The following is a 12,079-nucleotide window of genomic DNA, read 5'->3' on the forward strand; positions in this document are numbered from 1 at the left end:
AAAGGCAAAAGCCTTTCATACCACCAGACCAAGAAAGCATTTTTACACCAATAAGCAAATTAGGTAATACATTTGGGAGGGATTTAATATAAATCATGATTCTTGGTCTCATTACCAAACTGAAACACTGTGGTATTAACTATGTCACCTGATGGATTATGTTTGCTGTGATTCCCAAAGCCAAAATTGGTAACTGAAAAATAAAATTCTCTAGACTTTCATATGGCTTGCAGTATTTCCACTGTATCAGAGATTTTTTTCTGGACCCAGCATGGTTTTATTCTTCTATTCTCCCAAACCAAAACACAGTAATTTTGGCTTTGACTCTTTCACTAGCATCCAGGTTGTACGTGTTTAATTGCAAATGATTCACTAATGGTACAATCCCAGTAGACATCAGGCTCCTAACCATCAAAGTATAGCTCAAAACCAGCTAAGCAGAATGCCAGTTTTCAAAGATGACTCATTAAGTTGCCCTTCATTTTTCTACTTGTGTATATTTAACATTTTGTTTCTTTATTAATACAACTTAGTTTGCCATCTGCCTTTATAAAGCCATACATTTCAGATGCAGAGTCTAATTCCTGCAGGGTAACCTACTGCCTAACCCAACCTCAACTATGTCTCTGCTCTTCCTGACATATTCATTCAATCTGTTCTTCATGTTCCTCAGCAATAGGGACTAAACAACCTTCCCAAGGCAGAAATCCCATCAGGGAAGGTTTTTGTCATGAGCTGTGGCTGGTGAAAGATCTATGCTTTGTGTACAGCCCTTCCTCAAGTGGGATGTCCTGGTATCACAGTAGTTCTTTGCAGGAAAATAATTGCTGCTTTAAAATAAGTCTTCTGTAATATGTTTTAGTTCAGCTTCTGCAATGAACAAAACCAAAAAAAAACCCCAAAAATCTGGCTATCTGTTTGCCATAAAAATCTATTGCTTTAAATATTGAAATGTTCAACTACTGCTCTACTGTATCTGCTGGGGACATACAGGTGACAGTATGGTACCAGCTAGGAATATGTGCCCATTTCCTACAAAGGAACATTTTCTCAGGCCCATTCAAATATGAGTACATTTTGAGTTTTAAACCTATATTTAGGTCCCAAAACATCAATGGATCTTAAGGAGCTGTTCTGGGATTTTGCTGATCATAAACACGGTTTAGAGCAACAGTGCTTGTTCTTCCCTTGCTTATGCTTCATGGTTCCAATTATGTAAATTATATATGATCTTGAGAATTCTTTACCAGTACTTACCTATTTTATAGCACCTGTTTGTAACTCATCTTTCGCAGTTCTCCAGGATGCAGTTTCTTCTTTTGCAATACTGTGAATATTTTATGAAGTTGTATGTATTTCCCTTTAATTTATATAGACATTACTTGTTTGCTGTCGTTGGTCTGCACCTTATTATTGTCTCTGGATACATTTTCTGAACTGTTATGGAAGGAGGAAAACAAGATCAGAGCTTCAGCAGAGGGGAGACAGTCATGAGACCCCTCAAGGCAGGAAACTGAGACTGGAACATTAAGCTAAAAGGGTGAGTGCCAAGGCAGAGAGCTGGAAGACCAGAGCATGTCAACATGCGGCAGGAAAGAGCCTTGAGCATCCATACTGTCATGGGCAGAGCCAAGGAGATACAACCAGAGCGTCCCACAGCGGGGTCTGAAACCCTTTCCTAGTGGTCGTGGTGTTGACATAAATTGACACCCCACTAGAAGAGCATAAGGGAAGGGCTTGAATCAGCTGCACCAGTGCTAAGGGAGCTCTTTTGAAGGCTTCAGTTTACTTATTTCAGCAGGTGATTTTAAGGGACAGCAATCTCATCCGGGGCCATTGGACAGCAGTGCTGACAGCTCCAAACTCACAGTATGACCTCCCAGTTGTGTGTTCCAGCAGGATCTCTGGCTCACACATCAGAAAGTCTCGCTATCATTACTCATGATTTCTGTTTATTATTTCAGATATCTTCTTGTAAATGTTTGTTTTAACTCCTAACATGAGCTGATTTAATTATAGATCTGATGTATGGTTTGAGAATATCATGGCAGTTACTTAAATCAAGATGGCTTTTATCATAGTTAATTGCTAAGAACTTGAGAGATTTGATGTAGCACTACTTGGAATAGATTCTACCAGGCCTATAACTATGTTACACTGGAAGGAGAGAGCTTGAGTAATTTAAAAACAGTTTCAGATTTTGAAGATATAGGATGCACTGTGCTGTTCATGAGACATAAGAATGACCAGCCAAGATGCAGCGGGCCATTAGGCCAAATTTTGTTTCTTCTTCTCTTGGTGAATAGTAACTCGGAGCTAGTTTCTAACTGAATTTCAACTAACGTTAAACAAGTAAACACTTATGCAGTTCCATCTAGGTCTCAGCATCACTTAGCATTCTTTAAAAATCAGTCATTGTAATGTAGATGAGGAATTTAAACAAGTGGAGACATGAGCCCACTAGGTTTTCCTTCTAACCTTCAATGCATTCCTATTTGAAAAACAGTTGTATGTTCTGGATGGATAATAAGGATAGCAGTCTTGTACAGCTGAGTAAGTCTGAGTGACATTTACAGTAATTCCTGCTTCTTCCTACAGCCCTGTTTCTCACACATAGATTCTTTCATTTTTTCTCTCCCACACAGCAGTATTGTTTGTTATTTATCACATGCTACTTTAGTACCAAATTAACAAACCCCAGAGGTGATGACCGGACACTGAAAAAAATAGGATGTAAATCACTGACACAGGACACTGAATTACTGCAGAAGTTTCTGTGAAATTAATGATTGTACTTGAGAATGGTACAGTGTATTTAAAGTACTTAAGGATCTCCAGTAAGTCTCACACCATCCAAATGAGATAATTGTTGTTAAAGTCATGTCTTTGATGGGGAAAAGTAAGAAAATTAGAACTTGTGACTCTCCCAAGTCAGCAGCAGTATCAGTGACTGAAAAACAGAGGTTTGCCTGCAGATAAAATTAATGTTCCAGGCATAGACAACTATGTGGACTAATAAGTGAGGTCTTTCTATTTGTCTTCATAGTGTCAGTTTCTCATAAATTTACTTCAAATACCATTTTACTCCAAGAATCATTCAACTGGATTTTATGAGATGTCCCTGCAAAGGAAATAATTGGTGTAAAATTGGTGATAAAGACCACAACTATCTATTATAAACTGAATATTGTGTACACGTCTGTTAGTTTTCAGGAGGGATTTTTAGTTTGTTGTTTACCTATTTAGAAACATTTCTGAATGCTTGCTATTTCATAGATAGTAGATTGTGGCATACCAGATCAAATCAATGATCTTACAGTCACCTATACCAAATGCTTTAGGAAAAACACATCTAAACATTGTTACTGAACAATCTCTGCTTGGTTTCATTCTAACCAAAGAGTTCATGACTTACAACCAGACACATGTAACACTCAGCTCCCTGTGTTGCATTTTAACTATTCCATAAGACTCCCTCAGGTCTGATTTTTTTTTTTCCCCCCACTCTTACCCCACTGTAGACTGTCGTTTCTAAAGGGTAACTTTCTTTTTGGCTATGGTTGTTGAGCTGACCAGGGCATTTTCTGTGCTATACAATATAATACTTGCAGTAGTCTAACGTTTCCAAACTAAGACATTGCATTTCCTTATTGGCTTCTAGCCTCTGGGCTCAAGTATTGCTCTGTGTTGCTCCATGCTGCTTTACTGCACACCAAGATAATTTCTTCTATTGCTGATGACTGGAAGATATTCCTTGCCCAGCCCTTAAGGTAACAATTTCCAGGCTGCTTACGCAGATGAAAACACTGTGATGTGCCAACGCTTTTTTTCAGGATGTCTACTCCCAGAGGAATAGAAAACTTCATCACATATCAGATTTGTCAGACTCTACTGTTTCAAAACCCTTAAAGATTTGAAATAAGAGATAAAATTGCAAAATATCAGTAGATTGTATTTAATAATAAAATCCTTCCTTAGTTGCTTTCATCCCAATTTCAACGAAGGTGGAACTAACTCTGTGATGTTAAGATGAAGTTTTAAGACTGTCCAAAGCAGCAACTTCTTCCTGTGTTCCCTTGCCTTTCTCACTCTGTAAGCACAGGGCTCAAAAACCAGAATTTTCGTCTGCTCACACAAACTAGAAAGCATTATTGTGCCCATTTGTCTGTTATAAATCTTTGCTTCTTTGTTTCTTGCTGTTGCAAGGGAACACCTTATGATACTTCTTTTTCCAATAAGGAAAATTTTCTCCTTGAAATTTTGTAATATTGCCCATTTTATACTTTTATTCACATATTTCTGCTTTCATCTGTCATGTCCTTTTGAAAATGCTCTAGTAAAACCTTTTGCATCATATGAATAATCTTCTAAGCACATTTTTGCCAGATTCAAAGCTGTTTTCTCTCTGTGAGGCTGTAAAAAGATCTAAAGATGATAACACAGGTGGTGAAACAGGAACAAAGCTACTTAATTTGACTAATATCCCTCTCCCTAATACATAGTGTTTAGGGCCCCATTCCATTCATATCCTATTCCATTCATGAATAAATCATGGGTATATTGGCAGTATTTGTGAGTTTCAGTTCATAGTATTTATTTCTGAGGGTGACATCCAGAATTTAAATAATGCAGCAAACCCCATGTATTGCCAGCTCTGAGTCATTTTGTGTAAGGAAGTGCAGCTTACTTCTCTATGGAGCTGGTAAGAGCAATTGAACTGGTTTTGTTGGAAAGGAGCGAGACTGTGATCAGGCAGTTAATTAAGCAATCAGAATGTTTTGTTTGTGATACTGCAGGGGCTGTCAATTCACATTATTTGTTAGTTTAGTTTCACTGGAGTGGAGCTGAGTGCTAAGGGGTTGTTTTCTGTCTCTCTCCTGGAAACCAGCAGCGATCGCTGGTGCAGAGCAATCTTCAAGATCCTGGTCCAGCGGGCAAAGGCCAGGAATTGCAGTATCTCAGCACTGTCACAGATGAAAGTATTAACATGGTTATGACTTAGCAGCAAATCAAGATTTATTAATAACTAGCAGCACATAATCATTAACCAATTTAAAGATTTACAAAATAGTTCAGTAAAATATGTTATAATTAAAATAGCGACTAAACTACAGATTCAAAGGTGACAAGATTCACACTAACTTACTATATGGTACCTTAAATTAAAACGTATATACATGCACATTCACAAACCCAAGATGTACAAACACACAGACAGACAAAAGTAAGTATTTGGATCCAGTAGAATAAGTATGTGCCCACAGTCGTGAAAGTAACTGTCTATACCCAAACATATCAGTAAGCAGAGAGAGAGCGGGTGAAAGAGAAGCTAACTCAAAGTTAAAATTTCCCTCTTCTCGAGTATAGAGTAAATATTCACAATGCATCAGCATTTCTCAATGGGTGATAACTGAGACTCGAGTGGGTCGACTTTGCTCTGGCCTCCTGTCAGCTTTAATGGTGGATGATACCTTTTTTTCGTAGCTGAGAGGTATCCCAGCTCAGGGGAGATGCTGGTCACAGGCCCGTTATGATCCAGGAGAGCTCAAAGGGTCTCACTTGGGGTCGCTATTTATAGGGTCCAAGATAATTGACTTTTGTTATATAATTTTCACACCAGCCCAGCTCAATACAATTATGTATTCTGGTGTCTTCCACCAGTTGCACAAGAACTTGATGCAGGTGCAGTTCTGTTACTGTTCTCCCTCGACCACATCCCAGGTACAGGTGTACCACGCTGTCAGGAGGTGATGGGCTGTTATAACAGTTCCCAAGCGATAGGAAGAGCAGGAGCCGGGCTCATCAAAGGGTTACCTTAACGCTCTGGTTTACTGCCATTAGTAGTCCTTACCTCCCCAGGTTGGTATGTAGCCCAGGAGGGGGATTGGGATTGGAATCACACCAAGCACTGAGCGGCCCAGCAAGGAGAGTCGGGGGGAGGAATTGCACCACCACAAGCAAAGACATGCAGTGTGCTGCTAATCAATCTGACTTTCTGTCTCTGATACCTTGGCAAAGGCATGATTCTGTCTCTGTGCATATCTATCCCAAACAGAATATCACCCTGCAAAATATGGTTATTTTTAGCATAGAGCAGTTCCCAGCTGTGTTTCACCATGCTGCCCATCAAATGGTTAATTTGGCGCACTCTGAGTTGGTATAGACAAAGGAATGGGGGTGGGAAAAGGGGGTCAGAGGCTGCTTGAACCAGAAAGACTTACCACACTGTGTCCATGTGTGGGGTTAGTATAAGAACCTACCTGTGGCCTTTCAGAGGAACTACAAGTTGAATTCTCTTAGAGCAGGAGCAATTGGCAAAGTATGAATGTAATGAAATTTTAGTAGCTTGAAGAGAAGGGACTGAAGAATGAAAGATAAGATTATGCCAATATTTCATGTTTAAAATCTGCAGTGCATTAATAATTTAGACTCCTACCAAGAAACAGAATAAGTTCCAGGTGTAGACACCCTGTAATGCGCAGTGATGAAATATAATTTATATTAATCTTTTGCAGCTCTATACTGTCTCAAACAAGCATGTCAAAGTGCTTGAAAAATATCAGCTAATAAATTCTCCCAGTTTATTAGCTTGATAGAACTAATCATGTTTTTTTTCCAGGAGGAAAACTGAATATTTCAGATATGCTTAGTTCATACAGGAAGTTTGCCACAGTCCAGGATATAATCCAGACCTTCTGAATCCCAGCCCTGATATTTAGCTATGAATTCAGCTTTCCTTAGACTTAACTTTTTTTGAGCCACATCTCATACTCTGAAATAGCCTTCTACCCCACCAAAGTTTTAATTCAAAAAGGGTTAAAGGTATGATTTTGGGGTGGATTTAGGAACTTTTAGTGAAAATATGCATGGAGACAAGCCTCAAATTTACCAGCAGACAGGCTGGCTTGACAACGATAAAGAAGAGACAACATGGGAAATTCAAGAATAAACATTTTTGAAACTTAATTTGACATGTTGCAGGGTTGCATGTAAAGTGTATTAAGATGAAACATGCTGTCATTAACACCATCTACTCCTTTTCTGGATGACAACAAGGTCAAATCAGCCATTTGTCTGCCAGTTTTCTCCTTTTCAAGAAATATGTGCAAGTTTACTAAAACCCTTGTAAACTGCTCTGGGCTATTCTTGTGAAATCATTCTGGAGGTGATAGATAGTCTGTGAAATGTGATTTTCTTGAGAGCTGAAAATTCTCACTCTCTATTCCCTCCTTAACTGCTATCCCAGTATCAGCAGGGTGGAGTCTCTCTAATCTCATGTTATTCAGAGCTTTGGAAAACAAGACTGTAACATTGCAATGTATCCTGCAGTCCAGACTGCAGCCACCCCAGAATCCCTTCTATATTAGGCTTCTTGATCTTTTACTTCTAATTCTATCTTATTTTTTCAAATGTTAATTAATCTAGATTATTTTCCACTAAAGCTTATGTTTGTGTTTAAAAACTCCACAAATGTTTTGAGTTTTATGACATGCTTCTTAGAATTAAAAGATCTAGGCAGATGCATCCCAAATCCTTGCTGACTCATAGTCCTATCCTGCTTTTTTAGCACCTATTTTAAGTTAAAATTAATATTTCCTGGGTGCAGGTTACTACAGATGTATAAAGCGTTCCACTTGGAAACCTGCATTTTCCCCAATCACTTCTTATTTCTACAAGAAATACCTTACCAAACACCTTCTGGGACTGCAAATTCTTCCTCAGAGTAGTAGTGGCAGTTCATAGTCGATGTGACTAATACACCAGTCTTTCATTCTTCCATTCTTTCTCATAGAAACATAGAAATGTTGTTAGAAAAAATCTCTGGATCCCCAGTCCTCCTCTCAGAGGAAAACTGTTGCCACCCCGGATGATGACAGATTTAGCTTTGCCTAACCAAGCCTTGGAAGCTCCAAGGACAGCAGTTCAGTTCATAGCCAAAGTCTGTAGTAGTAGCCCTCTGCTCAGTGGGCTTCCATCTCATGTTATGTTTAATCCCATTTCTAACATTTTGATCCTCAGGTGCCATGTAACTGCATTTTCTTTACACAACAAATCCCTCTGTAAGGATGATTTTTCTTGACTTTGTGTCATCAGCAGGTTTCATTAGTAAATTCCTACATTTCTGGACCAAGGCCTTGTGACTTTAATTCATGATTACTGTTAAACAAGGTTAGTCTCAAGACTGATTCCTGAGGAATTCCTCTGATCTCTCCCTCCACCCTAAATAGGATTGATGGCCATTTCAGCTTTTTTTCTGCACTACATATACTAATCTCCATCCTCTCTGCCTAACTGACATTTTTAGACAGTCACATGCCAAATCTTTTGCACTAATTCAAGTACATATAGCACTCTCTTTGCCTAAGAGATCAGCTGTTATTGAACAAGGATATTGGATTTTCCAGCACAGTTAGCCGTGGCAAACTCATATTTGGTTTCCTTCCATTTTCTATTTATTCCACTCCTTAAGTTACTTTTTCCTTAAAAAAAAAAAAAAAAAAAAAAAAAAAAAGGCGTTTTAAAAGCTTTGCATCCCATTTAAGTTACAGTAATCTTGTAGCTGTTTGTCTGATGTCCTTTTCTTCCATACATGTAGTTACAATGCCTGCTATTCTCTGGACATGTGATACAAGTTTGGTGCTTTGGACTATATTGTGTGCCAGTTGATGATATGAGTTTGTAGTTGGCACTTTTAATGGCAAGTGACATTCTGTCCATGGGCTGACTCTTGTGCTGATTAATTAATTCAATTAATTTAATGCAGTTATTCAAATCTGTTTCTCAGAAACGTGTATGGCTACATGCTGGTAACTATTTCAATGACTAGAAACATATTTGTGTTTCTTTTCTGGCCAGAAACAGGCCATTTTTTAAGTCTATAGCTCCAAATTCTTGTTTATAGAAACCTGTGGACATGTGCCTGAAATGCGTACTGTTGTAAATGAGGGCATAGCTAGTTGCCAAGTTCCTATGCAGCTATGGCAATGGGAGCATTTTGCTGGAATACTTGTGTTGCAATGCTTCTGACCCTGTGATCCTGTAACATCTTCCATGGCTTCCCTTATTTCCATCCAGTTTGAGGCTTTTCAGGGTCCTGTGGCAACATCATGACTAGTCCCACATTTCCACCCAAAAGTCACTCAGTTTATCTTCCAGTCCTCGTGGCAGTCCCAGTGGGCTGTCCTAGCATGCAAGCACACTCAAATGATTTGCTGGCTGAGTGCAGCTTGAGAACGGTCATCATAATTTTTGAAAGTTCAGGTTATCAATTTAAAAGTTAATTAAAATAAGATTTGAATGTCAACTTGTCAACTTGAACTAGAAGAACAGTGCAGAGGACTTGGCAAGCTGTCTGTGAAAGGGATGTGTTCCAGACTGAGGAAAGCAGGAGTTCATCGTTAAAGACTTGGTAAATAATGTCCTGCTCATAAAGAATAAAAATGGAAGTAGAATAGCTTGGAAACTCATGAGCATTTTGAAATGGCAGGAGCCATGTTACCTGGCATCTGAAATACATTTAAATTACTATAAATGTTGTGGATCAGTGATCACTAAACTGCACACTGGAAGGAAACTGGTGTTATAAAAAGTAATGAGGAAAGCCAGAACTGAACATTAGTAATTTTCTTCATAAAAAGCAAGTTTCCATGACTCATTCATATACTACCAATTATACGTGTTTAGAGGCTGAATTTTAAGATTAAAATAGTCAACTAAATTTAACTGTACCATTATCTTTATGTTCTTGCAGAAATATTTTGCCCTGGCAATTGCAGAGAACAGCAAAGTGATAGTGAGCATAGGTTATGATAACATCCGCCCATAAATTGCATTTACTGCTTATATAAATATATGGATAACATTGAAGGTTTTCTCCATTCTTCTAAATATTTGCTTACCGAGGTGACGCTGTTTAATTCACATCTCCAAAGACCTTTATTTTTAAAGATGCGTTTTTAGTCTTTTCATAAAGACGTTATTTACGTGCAGTGTGAACTGAACTTCTTAATGTCCTGAACCACAATGTTTAGAGATTGTTGCAGCCATTCTGGCTCACATTAGGCATGATGATTTTCACTTCCTGTCTTGGTTTGTGTTTACCTGTGAATAACTTCTTTGACAATAAGAACATAAATATTATATCAATCCAGATATAAGACCAGGTGATTAGTCTGCCTCTGCCAGGAATTTGTGGTGGATGCAGGGAGAAAAGTGATGTGAAGAAAACAATGGATAAAATTATTCTGATAAAATTATTCTTTCATGCATGTAGGAGCTTACAGTAGTCTGGGAATATCTTGAGTCAAAGTTTCATCCAACGACTGCTTACTACTTAATATTGACTCTTAGGTTTGTCCTCCATGAATTGGACTGAACACAATTATATCTTTTTGACTGACATAGCATCCTCAGAATCTGAGTACTACAATTTCGCTACGCATTGTCTGAAAAAGTAAATAGTTTTATTTTAACATTGTAACCTAATAATTTAATTGAGTGTTGCTTAAGTTTTGTATTATGAGAAGTTGTGAATAATGCTTTCCTTGTTGCCACATTTGTGAGTTGACTCTAGGGTACCTCTCTGCAGTCATCACTCCTCTTCTAAATCAGGAGGTGTTAGGATATTGTCCTGGTTTTGTCTGGGACAAAGTTAATTTTTCTTCATAGAAGCCTGTAGGTGCTGCTTTGGATTTGTGACCAAAACAATGTTGATAACAGACCAATGTTTACCTATTGCTGAGCGGTACTTACACAGAGTCAAGGCCTCTGCTTCTCACAGCACCCTGCCAGCGAGGAGGCTGGGGGAGCACAAGAAGTTGGGAGGGGACACAGCTGGGACCGCTGACCCCAGCTGACCAAAGGGACATCCCAGACCATATGGCATCATGCTCAGTAATAGCAGCTGAGGGAAGAAGAAGGAAGGGGGGGACATTTGGAGTGATGGCATTTGTATTCCCAAGTAACTGTTACATGTGATGGAGCCCTGCTTTCCTGGAGATGGCTGAACACCTGCCTGCTGATGGGAAGCAGTGAATGAATTCCTTGTTTTGCTTTGCTTGTGTGCACAGGTTTGGCTTTACCAATTAAGCTGTCTTTATTTTAGTCGAGGAGCTTTCTCACTTTTACCTTTCTGTTTCTCTTCCCCTTCCCACTACAGGAGAGTGAGTGAGCAAGCAGCTGTATGGGGCTGAGCTGTCTGTCGGGGTTAATGCACAACATCTATTTAATATGTCCCAATACAGTAGATGCTCTGTCCCTCTGATCATGTTCTTCTTCCCTCTTTGTATTATCTCTATCTTTGCTGCATCCTTTTTCCAATAGGAATCAGAGCTGCACACAGCAATATAGTGGATACACCATTGATTTCTACAACTTAGTGATGATTTCTGTTTGTTAAGAAATATATCTTAAAGAAAGTTAATTAAAGATCCTTACTTAATATTCTCTTTGACTTTTGAGTAACACTGAGCACCAAGACAGCATTTTCATGCAATTCGCTAAAGGCACCTGAGTAGCTATGGTTCATGCGTATGTGGCTATAGCCACATATACATACAGCTAGGGGTTTTATTTCGCATCTGCAGTCTTCTGTCAGGAGTAACTTCCAGACTAAAACTGACTTAAAGCAAAATGAACCTCAGAAAAGGATACATCAGAAATTTATGAACCCCATCCATAATGTATTACTTTATTTTTTTTTCAGAACGCCCTACCTTGAAAGCTTTGCAGCACAGAAGTCCTATGGATTTGCATGAAATATGTGAGCAAAAAAGAATTGTTGAACATGAATCTGAATCCTTTTATCAGCCAGATATTCTTTTCTGTAACATTTGGTCTCTCTTTTTATTATATGGCATAGCAGGAGTATTTTGAGTTGATTGAAAAATAATTTATAATCAGTGGAAAACAGAAGCTGAATTTAATATCCATTTCTTTTCACATCCATCTCCCAATGAGCCTCTCACTTTTTTTCTCATGTGGTTTTGCCCTGTCTTAGGAAACACTGTAATTATAGTCAAGTAAAATCAATTCAGGCCTTAACTGGAATAATTTAATTCCTAAGGAAATGGAAAAAAAA

The sequence above is a fragment of the Strix uralensis genome, chromosome 1 (genome assembly GCF_047716275.1).
Source record: "Strix uralensis isolate ZFMK-TIS-50842 chromosome 1, bStrUra1, whole genome shotgun sequence".
Taxonomy (NCBI): domain Eukaryota; kingdom Metazoa; phylum Chordata; class Aves; order Strigiformes; family Strigidae; genus Strix; species Strix uralensis.